We start from the raw sequence: 19,983 nt of genomic DNA on the forward strand, positions 1-19,983 counted from the left end.
GCCGGGACAGAGAAGATCCTTCCTGGGATCAAAATGAACCATCCTAATGTCACACCTGTTTATATGTCAGTTTAGCCCAATTCCCCCTTCCCTTCTATGCTTTAGTGAGTATCAAGATGTCACTCTTCCTTTGAGGATTTCTTCACAGAGTTCACAAAAGCATTCTCCATCACCTCTCACAGACTATGTCCTCCAGAGTGGCCAACATGCCTTGCCGACCAATCTGTGTGCCTATTCCAAATGCTGCTGCATTTTCCTCTTAGCATTTGTCTCAAATTATATGCAGCACACCCAGCTGTCAGTTTGCTTTATAAACCAATAAATCCCCACGAGCTGAAATCACTTCAAGGAAGTTTCCGCATTACTCCCATTGAATAACGCGATGGCAGCAGTTGCAATAAGGCATGCGGTGCCCAGTAAGGGCTCCTCTTCACAGGTCCTATAGGCACAGAAGTCACTGGGGTCAAAGTCTATGGATTTTATACAAGGCAGTTTTCACCCTCTTCCAGGAACCCCAGAGGGTGCTCAATCTTAACATTGCTTGGGGTGAGAGCAAAGCCTTCTGGAGGAGCATGGGAAAAGTCATGAGATCCAAAAAGAACATTCTTCAATATCTGCATCAAAAATGGAACAACAAGCTGGCATGGAAAAATTGCAAGTACATCAGTCATTTTCCTCCTGCAGCCAGGCACTAGCCAGGCACTAGCAAAGAGGTTTATTTTGCACTGGCTTTCACCCATATCTTCCTCAAAAGGAGACAACAAATACAGCACTCTACCTCAGGATTGGGCAGTGGGCCATTCTTCTTTCCTCCAGCTGCAACATCAGACTATAGAGAAAGAAAAGAGAAAATTTGAGGAAAGTTGCCTAAACAAGATGTCCCACATATTTTTCCCCAGCACTAGACTGTGTTCCTTTTACTGGGTTTTGTGTTTCTCAAGGAAGTAGAGACTTTCTTTCATCCCTTCATTCCTTACTGTGCTCGGTACCTACAGGTGCCAAACCGTTATTTGTTGCATGAAAGAATAAGTCACCTACTATGACTAAACTAATGCAGAAGGATTCCAAAAAGCTTGAAAAAGATTTTTCTCTAATAACCAAGGTTTCTCTCTTTATGTGAAGAAACTGTGGAGCTAAGAAAGAAATTTTAAAACCAAAACTACCCATGTGTCTATCCTCAGAATCTCTTTTAGGGGCTTATTTTTAGTCTTTCTGGATCAGTCTTTCAAAAAGTTATGAAAAGGAATTATCAGATGCTGATATTCCCACTGAGCCAACATCTTTAAAACCGCTCCAATAAAATACAAATAGCATGCAAATTTATATTAACATGCCCATTTTAGCACGTAAGAGCACATATACACCAAGAGGTACTGTTGTACCTCTGCATGTGCATTTACTCATACAGATACATGTGTCTGCAGTTCCAGCTGAGTATTCTAATTTTATCTATATTTGTCTAGACTTTTAGCTTCTCCTTCACAAAATCAGCTCTTCCTGAATTCCTTGCCTCTGCATTTTCCCAGTCACCTAAACTTTACATTTGGAGCGCCCTGGCTTTGCTTCCACCTCCATTATTCCCACATGCAAGCACCGACAATATCAAAGGTATCAGACAATACCTCTAAAGCACTCAGCACAGGCCTCAAAAATAAACAGCAACCAAAAAAATAAAAAATAAAAAATAAACAGCAACCATTTTCATTTAAAAAGTATTATATAGCTTTTTTTCAATTAAAATATGAAAACAATACTAAGAAACCTGGAAATAATAGCCATATTCAATAATAGGTAAACTATATAGGTACAACATTTAACCAATTATAGCATACATGCTTCTAACCTGTACAGAAGCCTTAAAAGGTATAAAATAACAAATGGTGACTCAAATGCATTTAAAGTATTGAATTCTCAAAGTCAAAATATTAATTTCTAAAATATTCATCATCTATAAAAGTAATTTCTTTTGCTGATTTTAAACAAACATGTTTTCTTTGTAAAAAATCAGAAAATTCAGAAAAATATTAAGGTGATTTTTCTCTAATAGTTAAAGAATCACTAAGACTTTGGTGCACACTCCTCCACAAATACATATCATATATATTTATGAATTATATATATATATATATATATGTATAAGCACAAATTCATATATGTTGATTCAGCTATCTGTGATTTTAAAATATGGCCTCATATTTTATAGAACTTTTGCAACAATATTTTTCTCTCATAATATAAAAAAGCATGTATTTCTAAACAACCTTCTAAATTGTGATTTATGATGTCAGCACATTATCTTTTCACATCTGTAATATGTGAATTACACATATTACAATCCCTTGACCAATCCCTTTTTGTTGGACATTTGAACTTGTGTTAATACTTCACACAGAAAAATTTTTACAATAAATTTCTCATCCAAAAATCTATACATGCCATCACAGGATAGTACATAAAATAAATAAAAGATAAATTGAACTTTATTAAACATAAATATTTTGTTCTGCAGAAGACACTGCCAATAGACTAAAAAAAGCAAGCAATCTGGAGAAAATATTTGCAAATCACATATCTGAAAAAGGACTCAAATGTAGCATATATAAAGCTCTCTTAAAAATCAACAATATGAAAAAAATCCAAATAAAAAGTGAGCAAAAGACCTGAACAAAGATTTCACCAGTGGGGAAATGAAAATTAAAACTATGATGACTACTGCTATACATCTATTACAGTGACTGAAAGAAAAACAAACGAACAAAAATACTCATAATACCAAGTGTTGACAAGGACGTGGAGACCCTGCATCTCTCATGTATTGCTGGTGAGCATATAAAATGGAACAAACACTCTGACAAACAGTTTGATATCTGTAATAAATTAAACCTATACTTACCTTATGAACTCCAGAGTATCATCTACCCTACAGATGTGAAAGCTTATGTCCCTACTAAAACCTACACAAAAAATGTTGATAGCAGCCTTATTTGTAATTGTCAAAAACTGTAAATAACCTTTCAAGGGATGAATAAATTAACAAACTATGGGACATCTAGACAATCAAATACAGCTCAGAAATAAAAAGTAATCAAATTTGATACTCACAAAAAAACTTGGATCAACCACAAAGATTTTGTGCTGAATGAAAGAAGCCAGTCTTAAAAGATTACATACTCTGTGCTTTCAGGTATAAGATATTCTCAAATAGGAAACATATAATGATAACATCAATAGCTGCCAGAGATTATGTATGGGGGGAAAGAGTATGTTTATATTAAGGGATAACATGAGAGAATTTGGAGACGTGATAGAGTTGTTCTGTAACCCAGTTATGGTTATGGTTATATGAATCTATGCACATGTTAAAATTACAGAGCTTTACTCCAAAAAGAAAAAAAACAGTCTATTTTTCTTTATGTTAACTTTTAAGGATATTTTAAAATGACAATAAAAATCATAACTTTAATAAAACTGCGTCATATCTTGTTAAAAACTTATACATGTGTCTTTCATTATTGTCCATTGTTTTGAATAATCAAAGTGGAATCAGTGAGCCAGAATATATTATGATTTTTAAGGAGTTTAAAAAATATTTTTGGAGAAATTTATATTCAACCCGAAGTATGAGCGATTGCCCTTGTCCTACATATTCACCAACATTAAATGTTAAAGTTTTGAAACTTTGCCAAATTTTAGGCAAATTTAAATAATATTTATTATCATTTAATTTGATATTTATTTGTCTCCTGAAGCTGATTTGTGTTTCTGTATTCTAGTCCATTAGTGTTATTTTCATTATTTTCTTACCTTCTGTGATGTTTTTATTAAGCCCATTTCCACTCTACAAGGATTAGATCTAACTGATTCACTTAGCACTGCTTTTGCCTCCAGTGGTCAGGAAATTTTAATTTGTTTTGTACCATTCACTAAATGAAGATGCACAATTAGGCTGCCACTTCGAAGACATAACTTACTGCATGTTATTTGTGTTTATGTCTCTCTGATCTGCTTAGCCTTGAATAACAACAGTGCTGTGAGCTGTCAGTGACTCCAGCGCAAGCTGTGAAATTACTTCGTGGCGCAAATTTGATTGTACTGGAAAGATTTTCCACAGGACAAAAGCATAGATCTCTCTTCACACAATTTTGGTCTCATGCTAATGACTCTGCTCTTGCAGACAGCAGCCAAGAAATGGTGTAAAGGGGAGTAATGAATAGGAGAGCTATACTGCCTCACTTGAGCTCTGCTCCAGAGGCTGCCAGCACCCAGATCATAGTGTTGCGTATAAAATCAGAAATCTGACTGAACTGATTTGCTCTTCACTTTGGGACCTAACACATATTCTTTATTTTACAGGATGCATACATTACTAGAAATTGTCATGCAGTTAATGAGTGTTTATAACATTTTTTCTGTTTTGGAAAGAACTGAAAATTTCTTTGGATGTTATTTTAAAAATGTGTAGTTACCTCCAGACAGATATACATAACTAAGAAGTTTTGAAATAGCATCCAAGGAAATTTTCAGTTCTTTTTAAAACAGAAAAATGGTATATATATTTATAGCAAGTACATATATAATGAATATATATATATATATATAATTTTTACTTTCTCCTTTATTAGAGAAGTTGTGGGTTTACAGAAAATCATGCTTAAAATATGGATTCATATTGTTTTTAATTTTAATAAAACTTACTATTTGTGCAATGCTTGTAATCTTAGGATAAAGAACATTAGAATATAGACATTTAAATTGGAGACAAACATCTCTCAAGTTTTTTTTTTCTACTTTTTATTCTACTTTTGATTCTTGGAGGAATCTTAGGTCCACTTTGAATGTCTACAATTTATATATAAGAAGGAAAGTTATAATGACATAATAAGATGTAGTCCATTGCTTTAGACATGCTAGCATTATTGAATGTTTTCAAAGTCTTTGAGAAAAGCTAAGGAGCTCTTTTAGTGTTTGAGGAAGACAAGTTAAAGTAACTATTATTTTCAAAGCTGCACTACTGCTGGAATTGGTTAATTTATTAGTTGCTGCCAAAAAAATTAGTCCACTATATTTCACATGCACTGTTTATAACATCTGCCATCTTTATTCAAATTTGGGTACCATGTACATAAAAAACAGCAGAAATTTTTTTATATTTAAAAAATAGCATCATGACTTGTATTTCTTTTAAGTAAAACAGAAATTTGTAAAAGTAATTCAAAAGCATAATACATAACCATACTCATTATTATTTAGTCATAAAACCACTAAAATAATTTTTGGAAGATCGCTACTTTGATTCCCAAATGACGTGGAGAAACTAAACCAAGAGTTTCACAAACTTTTCCTCAAATTTTTATTTTATTTTATTGTATGCTGCATGGTGGGGTCACATTTCATTCTTTTTCCATGTGAGTATCCAGTTATTGCAACAGCATTTGTTGAATTTTTATGTGTTTGTTTCGGTTGGTGGGTTGGTTTTGGGGGGAAGTGCATGAGCCGGGAATCGAACCCAGGTCTCCCACATGGTAGAGAAGAATTTATCACTGAATTACCCTCGCACCCCCGTTTTCCTTTAATTTTGATTATTTACATCCTTTGGAGCAAAGGTATATTGTAGAAAAAGATTAGACTAGCCTGCCCTTGGCCATGATCCTTCATGCCCACCCTTCCTCATTCTTCTTCAAGACACCAACACTGGGTATTCCCACGTCCAGAGCCCCAGTTTCATGGCTATCATGGTGCTTTCACTATTACCAATACAATCAAAGCATCTATTCTGTCTTCACTGACCTCTTTTTAACCCACAATGGAGATTCTGAGTTTCCAATTTATTCACTAATTATGTTAATAGTATGTTCAAGAGCACTTTCCTGCAACAAGCAATATTTTAAGTGCACCTTTCTGAAGACAGTAACCCTAGCTTTGTTACATGCCACAGGTGGGATGCCAGTTTTCACAACAAGTCATCCTTCGTAGCACATCTAGCCCTACAATAACACCCCAGTACTGCTTATATTGAGTAAAATTATCAATAGTAACCTAAAATAGTGATATTACTGAATTCTGAGGATCTAAAAGTTTCAATAAAGAAAAAAATATTAAATGCAAGTTTTAGTTAATATAAAAATATGGAAAAGAAAAAAGTTAATAAATTATATAAATGCTCAAATGGATAAGCTCATTAAAAAACCATTACTTCTATTGCAATATCAGTAAAAGCTTAATGGGTTGTGATTATGGGCCAATTTTCCAGCTGAGACTTCTTGTTCTTGCAAAATGTAAACAGGAAGCAAAAGTAGTTTGACATCAAAATTATGATACAACCAGATTTCATTCCACTTTGAAAAATTAGCAAACTCACATTTTTACACTGCAACATAGATGTGTGTACATACATTCAAGGGGCTAATATTCTTATAGCAAATGCATTGCTACTTTAATTGTCATCGTTATGTGGTGAAATGAGTAGAGTATACACTCTTTTTCTTTCACTGATTTTTCAACAGTTGCTACTTGATCAAATTCTGGTAGTCTGTTAGTTAGATTCAGTTGTCAACTTGGCCAGGTGAGCATACCTAGTCTTGTTGCTGCGGACATAAACCAATGGTATATGAACCTCATCTGTTGCTAATTACATCTGCAGTCGGCTAGGAGGAGTGTCTGCTGCAATGAGTGGCATTTGACTTAATTGGCTGGTGCTTAAATCAGAGAGGGCAATGCAGAACCCTAGCAGCTCGGCATTCCTCATCTCAGCACTTGCAGCTCAGCCCAGGCCTTTGGAGATGCAGAAGGAAGTCACCCTGGGGAAAATTGTTGGAACCCAGGGGCCTGGAGAGAAGACCAGCAGAGACCATCCTGTGCCTTCCACATAAGAAAGAACCTAAGTGGAAAGTTAGCTGCCTTTCCTCTGAAGAACTAACAGAATAAATCCCTTTTTATTAAAAGCCAATCTGTCTCTGGTGTGTTGCATTCCAGCAGCTAGCAAACTAGAACAGGTAGTATTTGTTAAACTGCCTACTGGACACATTTTTTATTAAACATCACTTTTAAAAAAAAGGCTTCCTTTCTTATAACTGAATGACATATTCAACAGCTGTTATTTATCAGATTCTCAGACATATACAGAATATAGTATGGAGTCCGGTTCATTGAATCCTTAAAGCATCTCTTCCCCAGGCTTTCAATTGCTTTCCAATCATAATACTACCACACAAGAGGACATTTTTTAATGTCACCCACTTTGATATCATGATGAACCATCCTGGTATTTCAAAGAACACTAATTTGGTAATAATTAACTGTCAGTGTTCTATTATTTTAGTATTGGCTATCTTGAGTTTCCACTTAAAGTTTGATAAAATCCATAAGTAATATCGTATATATTTTAACAATACCTAATATGACATTTATGGTAAAGCCTCACCCTGTAAATATTTTCATTTTATTTGAAACATGATGCTAAGCTTGCTTGCCACTGTTTCAGTTTGTGAGGCTGATGAAAGCAGATACCGTGAAATGGGTAGGCTTTTAACAATAGGAATGTATTAGGTTACAGCTTGGATACTAAGGAAAATGTCCAAATCAAGGCATCATCAAAGAAATGCTTTCTTCCTGAAAACTGGCTGTGAAGATTCTTGGCTCCTCTGCCACATGGCAGGCACATGGCGGCATCTGCTGGTCTCTCCCTTTTCTTCCAGGTTTTCTGTTTGTTTATTTGTTTTAATTTCAACTTTTTGCTTCCATGACTTTTTCTTTGTTTCTCTGAATCACATTCTCTTATAAGGACCCCAGTAAGAGCTCATTTAGGCCCATCCTGAAAGAGATGGGTCACACCTTAACTGAAGTATCCTCATTGAAAGATTCCACTTAAAATGAGTTCACATCCACAGGAATAGATTAACATTAAGAACATGCCTTTCTGGGAGTACATACAGCTTCAAGCCATCACAACTACCTTTCAAAGAACCTATGCATTTGGAGGGGGTATTAAATATTTGAGCCAGAACAAATTGGTCCAATGTTTTAAAGCTGTTCTTTTCATCACTATTATCAAGACATGAGATGATGGGAGAAGCTGCATAACTTATTGTATTTCGGCCCCCTATTGTTCCTAAGGTATTTGGGCACATATGTTCAGTATTCTTGAAGCTCAGCATAAATTTAGACTGCTGTCTGATAAAGAGTACATGGTGTTTCTTGAATATCAGTCACACAGAAGATGTAACAAACCAAGCAGACACTAACAATACTTAAAATCCCTTCAAAACCTTGTCAACCATTAACAGAACACTTCTAAGCAATAAGCAAATATGCACACTGACAAAGTTTGATAATATTCTAAGGCTATAACATTTTTCTCTCTAGATATTCCACTTTTATAATATTATTTATCCAGCTGGCTATGGGTGTTACTAAATTACACATGATATAAAACATCCAATTAGGAATGGATGATTTGGGGGAGCCAGGTAACACAATAAACAAGGAAAATGAGTCTACAGGGGAAAAGCATTAATTCAAGTCTTCGTTTTGTCCCTGAACACAGCACATATTCCTCTAAAGAAACAAGAATTTAAAGCACTCCTTTGAGTTATTTATCTGTGCATGAAATATGTTACTAATATAAGAAGGTGTAATTGTTTAAGGTACTGTTCTAGTTTGCTAGCTGCTGGAATGCAATATACCAGAAATGGAATGACTTTTAAAAAGGGAAGTTTAATAAATTGCTAGTTTACAGTTCTAAGGCTGAGAAAATGTCCCAATTACAAGTCTGTAGAAATGTCTAATCTAAGGCCTCCAGGGAAAAATACCTTGGTTCAAGAAGGCTGATGAAGTTCAGGGTTTCTCTCTCAGGTGGAAAGGCACATGGTGAACACAGTCAGGGTTCCTCTCTCATTTGGAAGGGCGCATGGTGAACATAGGATCTTCTGCTAGCTTCTTCTCCTGGCTTCCTGGTTCATAAAGCTCCCCGGGAGGCATTTTCCTTCTTCATCTCCAAAGGCAGCTGGCTGGTGGACTCTTCTTCTCATGGCTATGTTGTTCTGCTCTCTCCAAATCTCTGAATCATTTTTATTTTCCAAAATGTTTCCTCTGTTATAGGACTCCAGAAACTTATCAAGACCCATCCAAATGGGTGGAGACATGTCATCGCCTAATCCAGTTTAACAACCACTCTTGATTAAATCACATCTCAAGGGAGAAGACCTGGTTACAGTTTCAAACATATAGTATTGAATAGGGATTAGTCTGCCTTTATAAAATGGGATTTAGATTAAAACATGGCTTTTCTAGGGGACATACATCCTTTCATACCAGCACATTCCACCCTTTGGTCCCCAAAAAAGACATGTTTTCCCAATATACAAAATACGTTAATTTTATAACAATATCAGAAAAGTTTGAAGCATTTCAGTAACAATCAAATGCAATACAGATTAAAACCAGTACAAAGTCTCATCAAAATTAGGTACAAGCATGTTTGGTGCTCAGGCAAATTCTTCTCTGTCTCCAGACCTTTGAAAACTCATAACAAGTTATTTGCAGCCAACATACAAAGGAGGCACAGTCATGGGATACATATACCCATTTCCATAGGGAGTAAGGAGCACTGGGGTCACCGGACCCATACAGTTTTGAAAACCCTCAGGGCAAAGTCCATTAGATTTCAAAGTCTGAGAGTCATTTATCTTCAGGGCTTCTGAAAGCGGCAGTCCCACCCTTTCCAAAGGTCCACATAGAGGCCTGCCTCTCTCCGAATGCAACCTTGGGGAGACCACCTTTTCTCGGCTCCACCCTCTCCAAGTGTCAGGGCTGCACCCGGGCTCTCTGCCATCTTCGGGGCACACACTCAATGTCTACATGAAGTGGCAGCCAGGCTCTCCCCAAACCCCAAGGAATGTGCTTCACCCTCTCCAAGGCCTGAGGCAGCATGACTCTTCCACTGCAATGAGGTGGAAGGCCCATCCTCTGCCTTCAGGGCAAACTCACCCTCTTCACAGGCCTGGGTGTGTCCCCTTTCCTGTCCCGAGGCTTCTTGACGTCAGACCTCTGCCTCCACAGTTTTACCTCTTAAGTTATTTTTCCTCCAATGTGTCCCTTCTGTGAACCCTCCCAGTCTAGACTGGCAGAGGCTCTGTTTACACAGGTCCCAAAGCACTCTCATTGGCTTTCTATGCAGTAGCCTTGGATCATGCCCATCAGACATAAGGATTTTCCACAAATCCTTCCTGGATAATTCCCTGTCCCATCTTGGCTTTCTCTGAAATGGCTAGCTGGTTTCACGTTTTCTTAAACATGGCCAAAACTAAAAGGAAAATAAAAAAACAAATACAAATTATCAGACTAGATTTTAACCTCTCCTGGGAACTGATAGAAGAAGCAGAATAAAAATCAGAACACATTATTTGTAAAACATCACTAACAAAATTGACAACATTGCCATTTCAAATCACGCCATCTAACGATTGTAGTCCAAATATTCTTTACATGTATGTACTAAGACTTTACTAAAACTGACAATTTTTTTAGTAAAAAAGACGTTACTAAAATTAGTCAAAAAGAAACCATGATGCAAACTAAAAAATATTATGAGTTGAATAATAATGGAAATACAGCATATCAGTTTTTGTGCATTAAGTTTATGTTCAGAGGAAAAATTATAGTCTTAAATAACACACCAGAAAAAAAAGAATGTGCCCCTAAATCAATGAACTAGGCAATCATATGAAAAATTTTAATTGTACAAAAAGGTAAAGTAATTCTGAGAGAGAATAAAAAGAAGATAATGTATCTAAGGGCAAGTATATAGAAAACTAAGAACAAATATGTGATATTTGTCCTTCCAAATTCAATACAAAATTTAATAGCATTCATCCAGGAAAAACAAAACAAACAACAACAAAAAACAAATGTCTCCATGGAAGAATTCCACCCAGAATTTAAGTAGTAATACAATAATGTAAATGTACAAAAACTCTTCCAGAAAACGGAAACAAATGAAGAAGTAGAAAAGGAGAAAGAAAAAATAGCAATCACTTCCTAACTTCTTTTAAGTAACCAGGATAATCTTTACACAGAACCCTAATAAACACAATATAACTAAGGGACTAAGGCCCTGTGTCACTAAAAAAATGTATAAAGTTTAAAGTAAATCTTACTAAATTGAAATGATTGATAACTAACTTCACATCAAAGTCAGGTTCATGTAAGAAATACAAGGTGTGCTGAACAATATAAAATTGATATACTCAACTCACCACGATAGCAGAATAAATAAGAAAATTGTTTAACCTCAATAAAGGCAACTAAAGTGATCAAATTCAGCATCTACTTCTGATAATTTAAAAACCTCTAAAAATTTAGGAATGAAGAATCAAAGACTATTCTAATCTAAAATAATCTCTTATAAAACCCTTGTGATAAATACTATAGTTAATTATGAACAATTTTAAATATTTTCTTGTGAGATTTAGAATAAGAAAAGAATGGCTACTATCACCACATTTATTTAATCTGTGTTAGAGGTCCTAGTCAGTGCAATATTAAAAAAAAATTCATTATCCCCTATGGTACAATCATGGATTTAGCAAATTCATCACAATCTATAAATAAATATTTTGAGCTAATAATTGGCATTTCCCAGATTGCTGATACTAGGCCAATATGAAAGGTCAATCGCATCCCTATATATAAACAGAATAAAGAATATGGTACTTTTTATAACATCATATACCATATGTATCATCTATGTGCACAAAATAATACGAAAGATATGCAAGACCTCCTTTTTAGAAGGAAATAAACAATAACCAAAGAACCAAAAATATATGAGGGAATATACCATGTTCATTGATTGAGGACTTAAAATAAATATGTCAATTTACCACACATCTATCCATAGTTTAAATGTCACCAAAGTACCAATAAATTCTATATGGAGACTGACTAGGTGACTGTAAAAGAGATGAAAACACAAGAGGCAAGAATAGCCAATGAGAAAAATTACATGGGAGGACTTTCTCCCCTATTTATCAAAGTTTGTATAAAGCTGTAAGAGTTAAGAAAGGATGTTAGTAGTATAAGAATAGATGAATGGATCAAATAAACTTAATAAAGAGCCACATATGTATACTCATTAGGTTTATGACAATAAACAATAAATGTACCACTGCAGATGATGAGGAGGAGGTTATTTCAGTAAAAGAACATCAATAATTAGATACTATTTTAGTTTACTAGCTGCCAAATGTGATATGCCAGAACCTGAACAGTTTTTAACAATTTAATAACTTACAAGTTTATAGTTCTAAGGCCATGAAAATGTCCCATCTAAAGTACATCTCTAGAAATATCCAATCTAAGGCATCTAAGGAAAGATATCTCAACTCAAGAATCCTGATGAAGTTCAGGGTTTCTCCCTCAAGTGGAAAGATACATGGTGAACACAGCATCTGCTAACTTCCTCTCCAGGCTTCTTGCTTTATGAAACTCCCTGGGAGGCATTTTTCTTCTTCATCTCCAAAAGTTGCTGGCTGGTGGACTCTCTGTTTATGGTTCTTTGGTGTTCTGCAGCTTTCTCCAAGATATTTCTTCTTTTATAGGATTCCAGTAAGTTAATCAAGACCCATGTAGAATGCCTGGAGACATGTCTCCATCTAATCAAGTTTAATACCCACGATTGATCGAGTCACATCTCCGTGTAGATAACCTAATCAAGCTTCCAACCTATCAAGCTGAATAGGGATTAGAAGAAACCGTTGCTCCCACAAGATTGATTAGGATTAAAACATGGCTTTTCCAGGGTACATAAATCCTTTCAAACCAGCACAGATATCTACATGGAAAAATTAAAACTTGACTCCTTACTCATATCATTTAAAAAATCCACGTGAATTGGATATCTTATTGTAAAAGGAAAAACAATAAAACTTCTAGAAGATAATGGATTGAATAGACTGGCACATTATGCAAAAAAGGAATATTTTCCTGACCTTACTAAGACAAAAATGCCTTAAAGAAAACATCAAAAGTAAAAATCTGTAAGTTACATGACTGGGGTTCATAAATTGAACCTCATCAAAATTTTGAGTTTTCTCTTCATTGAAAACACCATTGAGTGAAAACTAAAACTCACAGAATGAGAAAAGTCATTTGGAAAATGGCCATACAAAATAAGGGACTAAGGTGTAAAATACATATAAAACACTTTAAAAACAGGAAACATGGACACAACAAAATAGAAACATAGGCAAAAAGTTGGTTATATTCACACTTTACAAAAGAGGCTCTCTGGATGATTAATAATCCAAAAAGAAATGTAGAATCTCCATAGAAGTCAGGGATATACAAGTCAGACAAAAAAGAGATACAACTCCACATTTAACAGAATGCCTCAGATGCGAATTATATGACCATTCCAAGGGTTAACAATGATTTTGATCAAGTAGAAATCTTATACACTGCTGATGGAAGAAGAAATTGGTTACAGTACTTTGGAAACTTGTTGGCAGTATCTCAAATATTTGTTCACACAATTCCATTTCTATGCATGTACCCAGGAAACATGCATGCATATGAGCACCCAGGAGTCAAACAAAAATATTTATAGTAGTATTAATTGTATTGATAATAATTATAAAAATAATAGATTTTTAAAAATATTTTTATCGTACACAACAAACACACATTCTTGACATACAAATATTTTATACAAGGTGTACAATCAATGGCTTACAATATCATCGCATAGTTGTGCATTCATCACCATGATCATTTCTTTTTTAACATTTGCATCTCTCCAACAAAAGAAAGAAAATAGGAAAAAGAGAAAACTCATGCCTGCCATAATCCTTACACCTCCATCACATTGGCCACTAGTATTTGAATCTACTCAGCTTATTTTAACCTTTGTTCCCCCTATTATTTATGTATTTATTATGTATTTATGTATTTATTTATTTATTTTGCATGGTCAGGCACTGGGAATTGAACACAGGTCCCTGGCATGGCACGCAAGAATTCTGCCACTGAGCCACAGCCTCACCACCCTATTTATTTATTTTTGTCTATATTCTTTATTCATCTGTCCATACTGTAGATAAAAGGAGCATCAGGCACAAGGTTTTCACAATCACACGGTTTCATTGCAAAAGCTATATTATTATACAATTAACTTCAAAAAACATGGCTGAAGAAGGAAATAAATAAATGGGAGCTCCTCAAAATTAAACACTTTTGTGCATCAGAGAACTTCATCAAGAAAGTAGAAAGACAGCCTACACAATGGGAGACAATATTTGGAAATGACATATCAGATAAAGGTCTAGTATCCAGAATTTATAAAGAGATTATTCAACTCAACAACAAAAAGACAGCCAACCCAATTACAAAATGGGAAAAAGACTTAAACAGACACCTACCAGAAGAAGAAATACGGATGGCCAAGAGGCACATGAAGAGATGCTCAATGTCCCTGGCCATTAGAGAAATGCAAATCAAAACCACAATGAGATATCATCTCACACCCACCAGAATGGCCATTATCAACAAAACAGAAAATGACAAGTGCTGGAGAGGATGCGGAGAAAGAGGCACACTTATCCACTGTTGGTGGGAATGTCAAAGGGTGCAACCACTGTGGAAGGCAGTTTGGCGGTTCCTCAAAAAGCTGAATATAGAATTGCCATACGACCCAGCAATACCATTGCTAGGTATCTACTCAAAGGACTTAAGGGCAAAGACACAAACGGACATTTGCACACCAATGTTTATAGCAGCGTTATTTACAATTGCAAAGAGATGGAAACAGCCAAAATCTCCATCAACAGAAGAGTGGCTAAACAAACTGTGGTATATACATACGATGGAATATTATGCAGCTTTAAGACAAGATAAACTTATGAACCATGTAATAACATGGATGGACCTAGAGAATATTATGCTGAGTGAATCCAGCCAAAAACTAAAGGACAAATACTGTATGGTCCCACTGATGTGAACGGACATTCGAGAATAAACTTGAAATATGTCATTGGTAACAGAGTTCAGCAGGAGTTAGAAACAGGGTAAGACAATGGGTAATTGAAGCTGAAGGGATACAGACTGTGCAACAGGACTAGATACAAAAACTCAAAAATGGACAGCACAATAATACCTAATTGTAAAGTAATCATGTTAAAATACTGAATGAAGCTGCATCTGAGCTATAGGGTTTTTTTTTGTTTTTGTTTGCTTGTTGGTTTGTTTGTTGTTGTTGTTTTTTACTATTACTACTACTTTTATTTCTTTTCTTTATATTAACATTTTATATCTTTTTCTGTTGTGTTGCTAGTTCCTCTAAACCGATGCAAATGTACTAAGAAACAATGATCATGCATCTATGTGATGATGTTAAGAATTACTGAGTGCATATGTAGAATGGTATGATTTCTAAATGTTGTGTTAATTTCTTTTTTTTTCTTTCCGTTAATAAAAAAATAAAAAAATAAAAAAATAAAAAAAAAACATGGCTATGGAACACAGCTCTACAGTTTCAGGTACTTCCCTCTAGCAACTCTAATACACCATGAACTGAAAAGGGGATATCTATATAACACATAGGAATAACCTCCAGGATAACCTCTCAACTCTGTTCGAAATCTCTCAGCCACTGACACTTTACTTTGTCTCATTTCTCTCTTCCCCCGTTTGGTTGAGAAGGTTTTCTCAATCCCTTGATGTCATGTCCCAGCTCATCCCAGGATTTCTGTCCCACATTGCCAGGGAGGTTTTACCCCTAGGAGTCATGTTCTGGGTACAGGGGAGAGGCCATTGAGTTTGCTTGCCGTGTTGGTTTAGAGAGAGAGAGAAAGGCCACATCTGAGCAACAAAAGAGGTTCTCCAGCGGTGACACTTAGGCATAGTTTTAAGTAAGCTTAGCCTATCATTTACAAGGATAAGTTTCATAGGGGCAAACCCCAAGATCAAAGGTTCAGCCTATTGATTGGGTTATCCCCACTGCTTGCAAGAATATCAGGAATTCTTCAAATGGGAAAGTTAAAAATTTCCCCCTTCCTTCCCATTCCCCCAAAGGACTTTGTAAATACTTCTTTACTCACAGTTCAAATCATTCTGGGTAAAAACAATAAATATTTATCATAAGAAGAAAAGAAATTTAAATTGTGGTATATTCCTAAAGTAAAGTACTATACATTAGGGCGTTCAAGGGTAGCTCAGTGAAAAAAGCAAACAAAACAAGCAAAACAAACAAAGGGAAAAATTCAACAAATAGTGCTACAATAATGGGATACTCACTTGGAAAATTAATGAAATGTGACTCCACCATACAGCATACAAAAAAAAAAATGAATGTTTTTAAAATCTTCAGGTACAAGCAATCACAACAGGAAAACACAAAAATCCATATCAAAAGCAGACATGAAATATTGCTTAGGCAATTTTCAAAAATAGGCATAAACTAGACTGCATTACATTCAAAATTAAATATGACCGGTGGTTACATTTGGAGAGGAGGAAAGAGAGAATGGAAGTGGCTTCTGAGTTGCTGGCAATGCTTTACTTCACCTGTATACAGGATGGGCTTCATAATTTGTGAGACCTGGCACAAACGAAAATGTGAGATTCCTTTTTTAAAACCTACTGTGAATTCCAGGATAGACAGCAGAGTACTGAACTAAACACAGACCTTTCTAAGGCTCTGGAGCAACATGCATGAAGCTGGCTCTGTTTTTATACTTACTTGGTAATAATTCTTTGAGATGTAATTTATGCTTTAATCAATTTTCTGCATGTCTGCTATATGTCACAATAAAAAATTAAACTTTTAAAATGCTAAAGTAATTATCTAAACAAATTTTTTTAAGTTGCTTGTAATGAAATGCAGAATAGAATTTTGTGTTCTTAAGATTTATATCTTTTTCCTAATGTCAGATGAATACCCATGTATTCACTTTAGTTTTTCTGCTTAAACACTGTTTACAAAAATAACACCAAAGGCAGAGCTGCCTTGAGGCACCCATCATGTTAAGTTTCTTGCAGGTTATTTTTGGCATATTTTCCTAGAAAAAAAGTCCATCTAGAGAGCCGTACAGAATGTATTGAGAATAAACAATGAAATGCATTTGTGATGGAGAAAGAAGTAGAAAGAATAGAGTGAGATCATAAAATGTTTTCCAGTCATTCATTTCTTAACATTACATTTAATTAATAGGATTATATAATCTGTATAAATATATATGGATAATAAAAAATATTTGCTATAATACTGAAAGCACATGTCCAGTATTTGCAAATTTCCATTTAAATTTGGCAATATAAAAATAATGCTTTGATTTTGGACCTCTTTTTAATATTTGCTAAAAGCTTCTTGCAAGAAGTATCAGGTGTGTAGATCAGAAAAGTGATAATTAGCAAGGTTTCTACTCTACTTAATCTCACACTTCTCCCTGCATAAAATGAGACATCAGCTTTCTAAATTTATCTAAATGAGCATCAGACTAGGTTATAAAATGCAAAAGAGAAAAGTGCCATGAGGAAGTTCATGTATTATATCAGATTTACTGCTGAAAAACATATAAAAATTATATAGCATTTCAGTTTTATTTTCAAATTTTAGAACTGTATTGTTTTCTTGAGAGTATGTGCATTGTGACTAAATCTAGCTTCTTTCATCAACTATTCATCTCTAAACATGGCAATAATTTAAAAACAAGGGGACACTGGTCATTTACTTACCAAAAACAAACATGAATAGAATTCCCAACCTTTCCAAATGAATTCCATGTGCTGACTTTTCACCTTTAAAATAACTAGTAATATTCTAGTAAATCAATTATTTTTTTTCACATTTTAAAGCAGAACTATCACTTTAGAATGCATTAAAAAATCAAAGTATCAAAATGTCAATATGCTAGATGTTTATTATTAGAAAAGCTAAACTGTTTTAAAAAGTTGATACTTTCTCCCAAAGAGAAAAGAAATGAATAGAATATCCATTTCCCTCTAAAATGTATATTAATGTATATCAACAAATAAGTGCCCAAGATAACTGCTTGAAGGTTTATTGTAACAACAGTAAGTATAAATCAAAACAAATGTATTCTCAATTCATGTATTAGTTGGAGTAAGAAATATGTAAATACAATAGAAATGCAGCGTTTCACACCCAAGAGTAAAGGAAGGCACAGTTCTTGCCTGCCATGCTGGAGACCCCGGTTCAATTCCTCAATCCCCGCTGCCTGCCCATGTAAAAAAAAAAAAAAAGAGTAAAGGAAAACAAAGAAGGGACAGGAAGGATGATGCAGTCATTAAGTGCAATTGTCTACACTACGTGCATCTGGAAAAAGTATGCTCACCCACGATCACGTAAGAAGTGAACTGAGCCAAGGTGTCAGCCACACTGGGACAGACTTTCACATCAAGGACATTATAAAGCTTAGGTGTTTCAATTACTGTAGAAATTGCAACTACTATTTCCTAAACCCTTACATGTCCCACAGTGTCTCATAAGATAATAAAAATCACTTTTTTTCAATTACGTTCTATTATGACATCAGTCAAACCATAGGCTTCCCTTTTATTCAAGAAGACAATAGTAGGGTGAAAGAGGAAAGAGTATCAAGAAATCACCTTGTAGACATTATCATAGGACCTCTGGAAAATCCACATTTTCAAAGCAATTGATTTAACCTCCCTGGATCATTTTAGCATCATTATTTGTAAAATAAATATTTGTTTATTTTATATTCTCATAAAAACTTGTGAGAATTAAATTTGTATATAAAGTTATTATAGCATGGTATTTGTTTCTTTCTTCTCTACTTTGTATTTTGATTTGACTTGTGAAATCCTGTTTGATTTCCATATGTGTGGAAGTCATCATATTTACATTCACTCGTCATGTCTACATCCTTGTTTTTTCACTTATGTTTTAGTTTGTTAATGCTGTTGGAAATGTAATATACCAGAAATGGGTTGAATTTTATAAAGGGAATTGGTTAAGTTACTAGTTTACAGGTTAAAGGCCATAAATATGCCCAAACTAAAGTATCCAGGGAAAGATACCTTGACACATGAACGGAAAGGCCAGTGAGTCTGAAACGCCTCTGTCAGCTAGGAAGGCACATGGCTGACGTCTGCTGGTCTTTTGACTTCTGGTTTCAAACAGCTTCCCCAGAAGCATCTGTTTCAACTTTGAAGTTTTTTCCAAATTGGTTCTCTCTCAAAGGACTCCGGTCAGTGACCCACCTTGAATGGGTGGAGACACATCTCCATGGAAACAACCTAAACAAAAGGTCCCACCCAATAATATTGAATCATGATTAAAGAGCATAGCCTTTCTGAGGTACACCACAATTTAAAACTGGCAAAACTTACATTTTGGGGGAATTTGCTTCATTTTTTAAGTCCTTATGACTAATATAATGTGACTGAATCATTTCTGCTCTTCATGAATGCTATCATAAATAACAATTTTTAGTATCATTGAAATCTTTCCTTTTTTCCCACAGTTCTCTTTTCATCTTGACATATTATCATTTTGTCTAATTGGGTTTTACTTTCAGCTTCTGTTTTGTTTCTTTCTTTTTTTTAAGAATTTCTCTTTGCTTTAACTTCACATATAATGCCAGAGAAAAAAGTTTCATCATCTCCATGGTGGTTGACTTCTTTTGACTAGGAGAGAAATGGTCTGACCAAAAGTTTGCTGATAGACAGCAGGTATGGATTTTTTCTTGGGTCTCTCTCATTCTGACTCAGAAGTCTAGAAAACAAAATAAACAAAAGCAAACTTTTTCCCAAGTTTAGAGCTGGAGGGCTAGTTGATTAACATATCTTAGTCTATTTCCTGTAATTTCCATTGAGTAATTTCACCTATCTCGGATGATTTAAGATGTACTCCGACCTCCATTATTTACTTTTATTTTTTAAAAAGAGATAAACTAAAATTTACAATATCAAAGTGTCAATTACTAGAACACTTTCATCTCTTCA

At 34.8% G+C, this 19,983-nt stretch overlaps 1 long non-coding RNA gene across 1 annotated transcript; it reads right to left on the reverse strand.

Moving 5' to 3' along the window:
* Positions 1-535: 535 nt before the first annotated feature.
* On the reverse strand, positions 536-19,233 carry LOC143666101 (uncharacterized). The gene is made up of 3 exons (XR_013167394.1): positions 19,057-19,233; positions 779-829; positions 536-614 (listed from the first exon to the last, which is right to left on the reverse strand). It is a non-coding gene; the product is annotated as an uncharacterized LOC143666101 (long non-coding RNA).
* Between the last annotated feature and the right edge of the window lie 750 nt (positions 19,234-19,983).

Source organism: Tamandua tetradactyla, chromosome 22, assembly GCF_023851605.1.
Source record: "Tamandua tetradactyla isolate mTamTet1 chromosome 22, mTamTet1.pri, whole genome shotgun sequence".
NCBI classification, from domain to species: domain Eukaryota; kingdom Metazoa; phylum Chordata; class Mammalia; order Pilosa; family Myrmecophagidae; genus Tamandua; species Tamandua tetradactyla.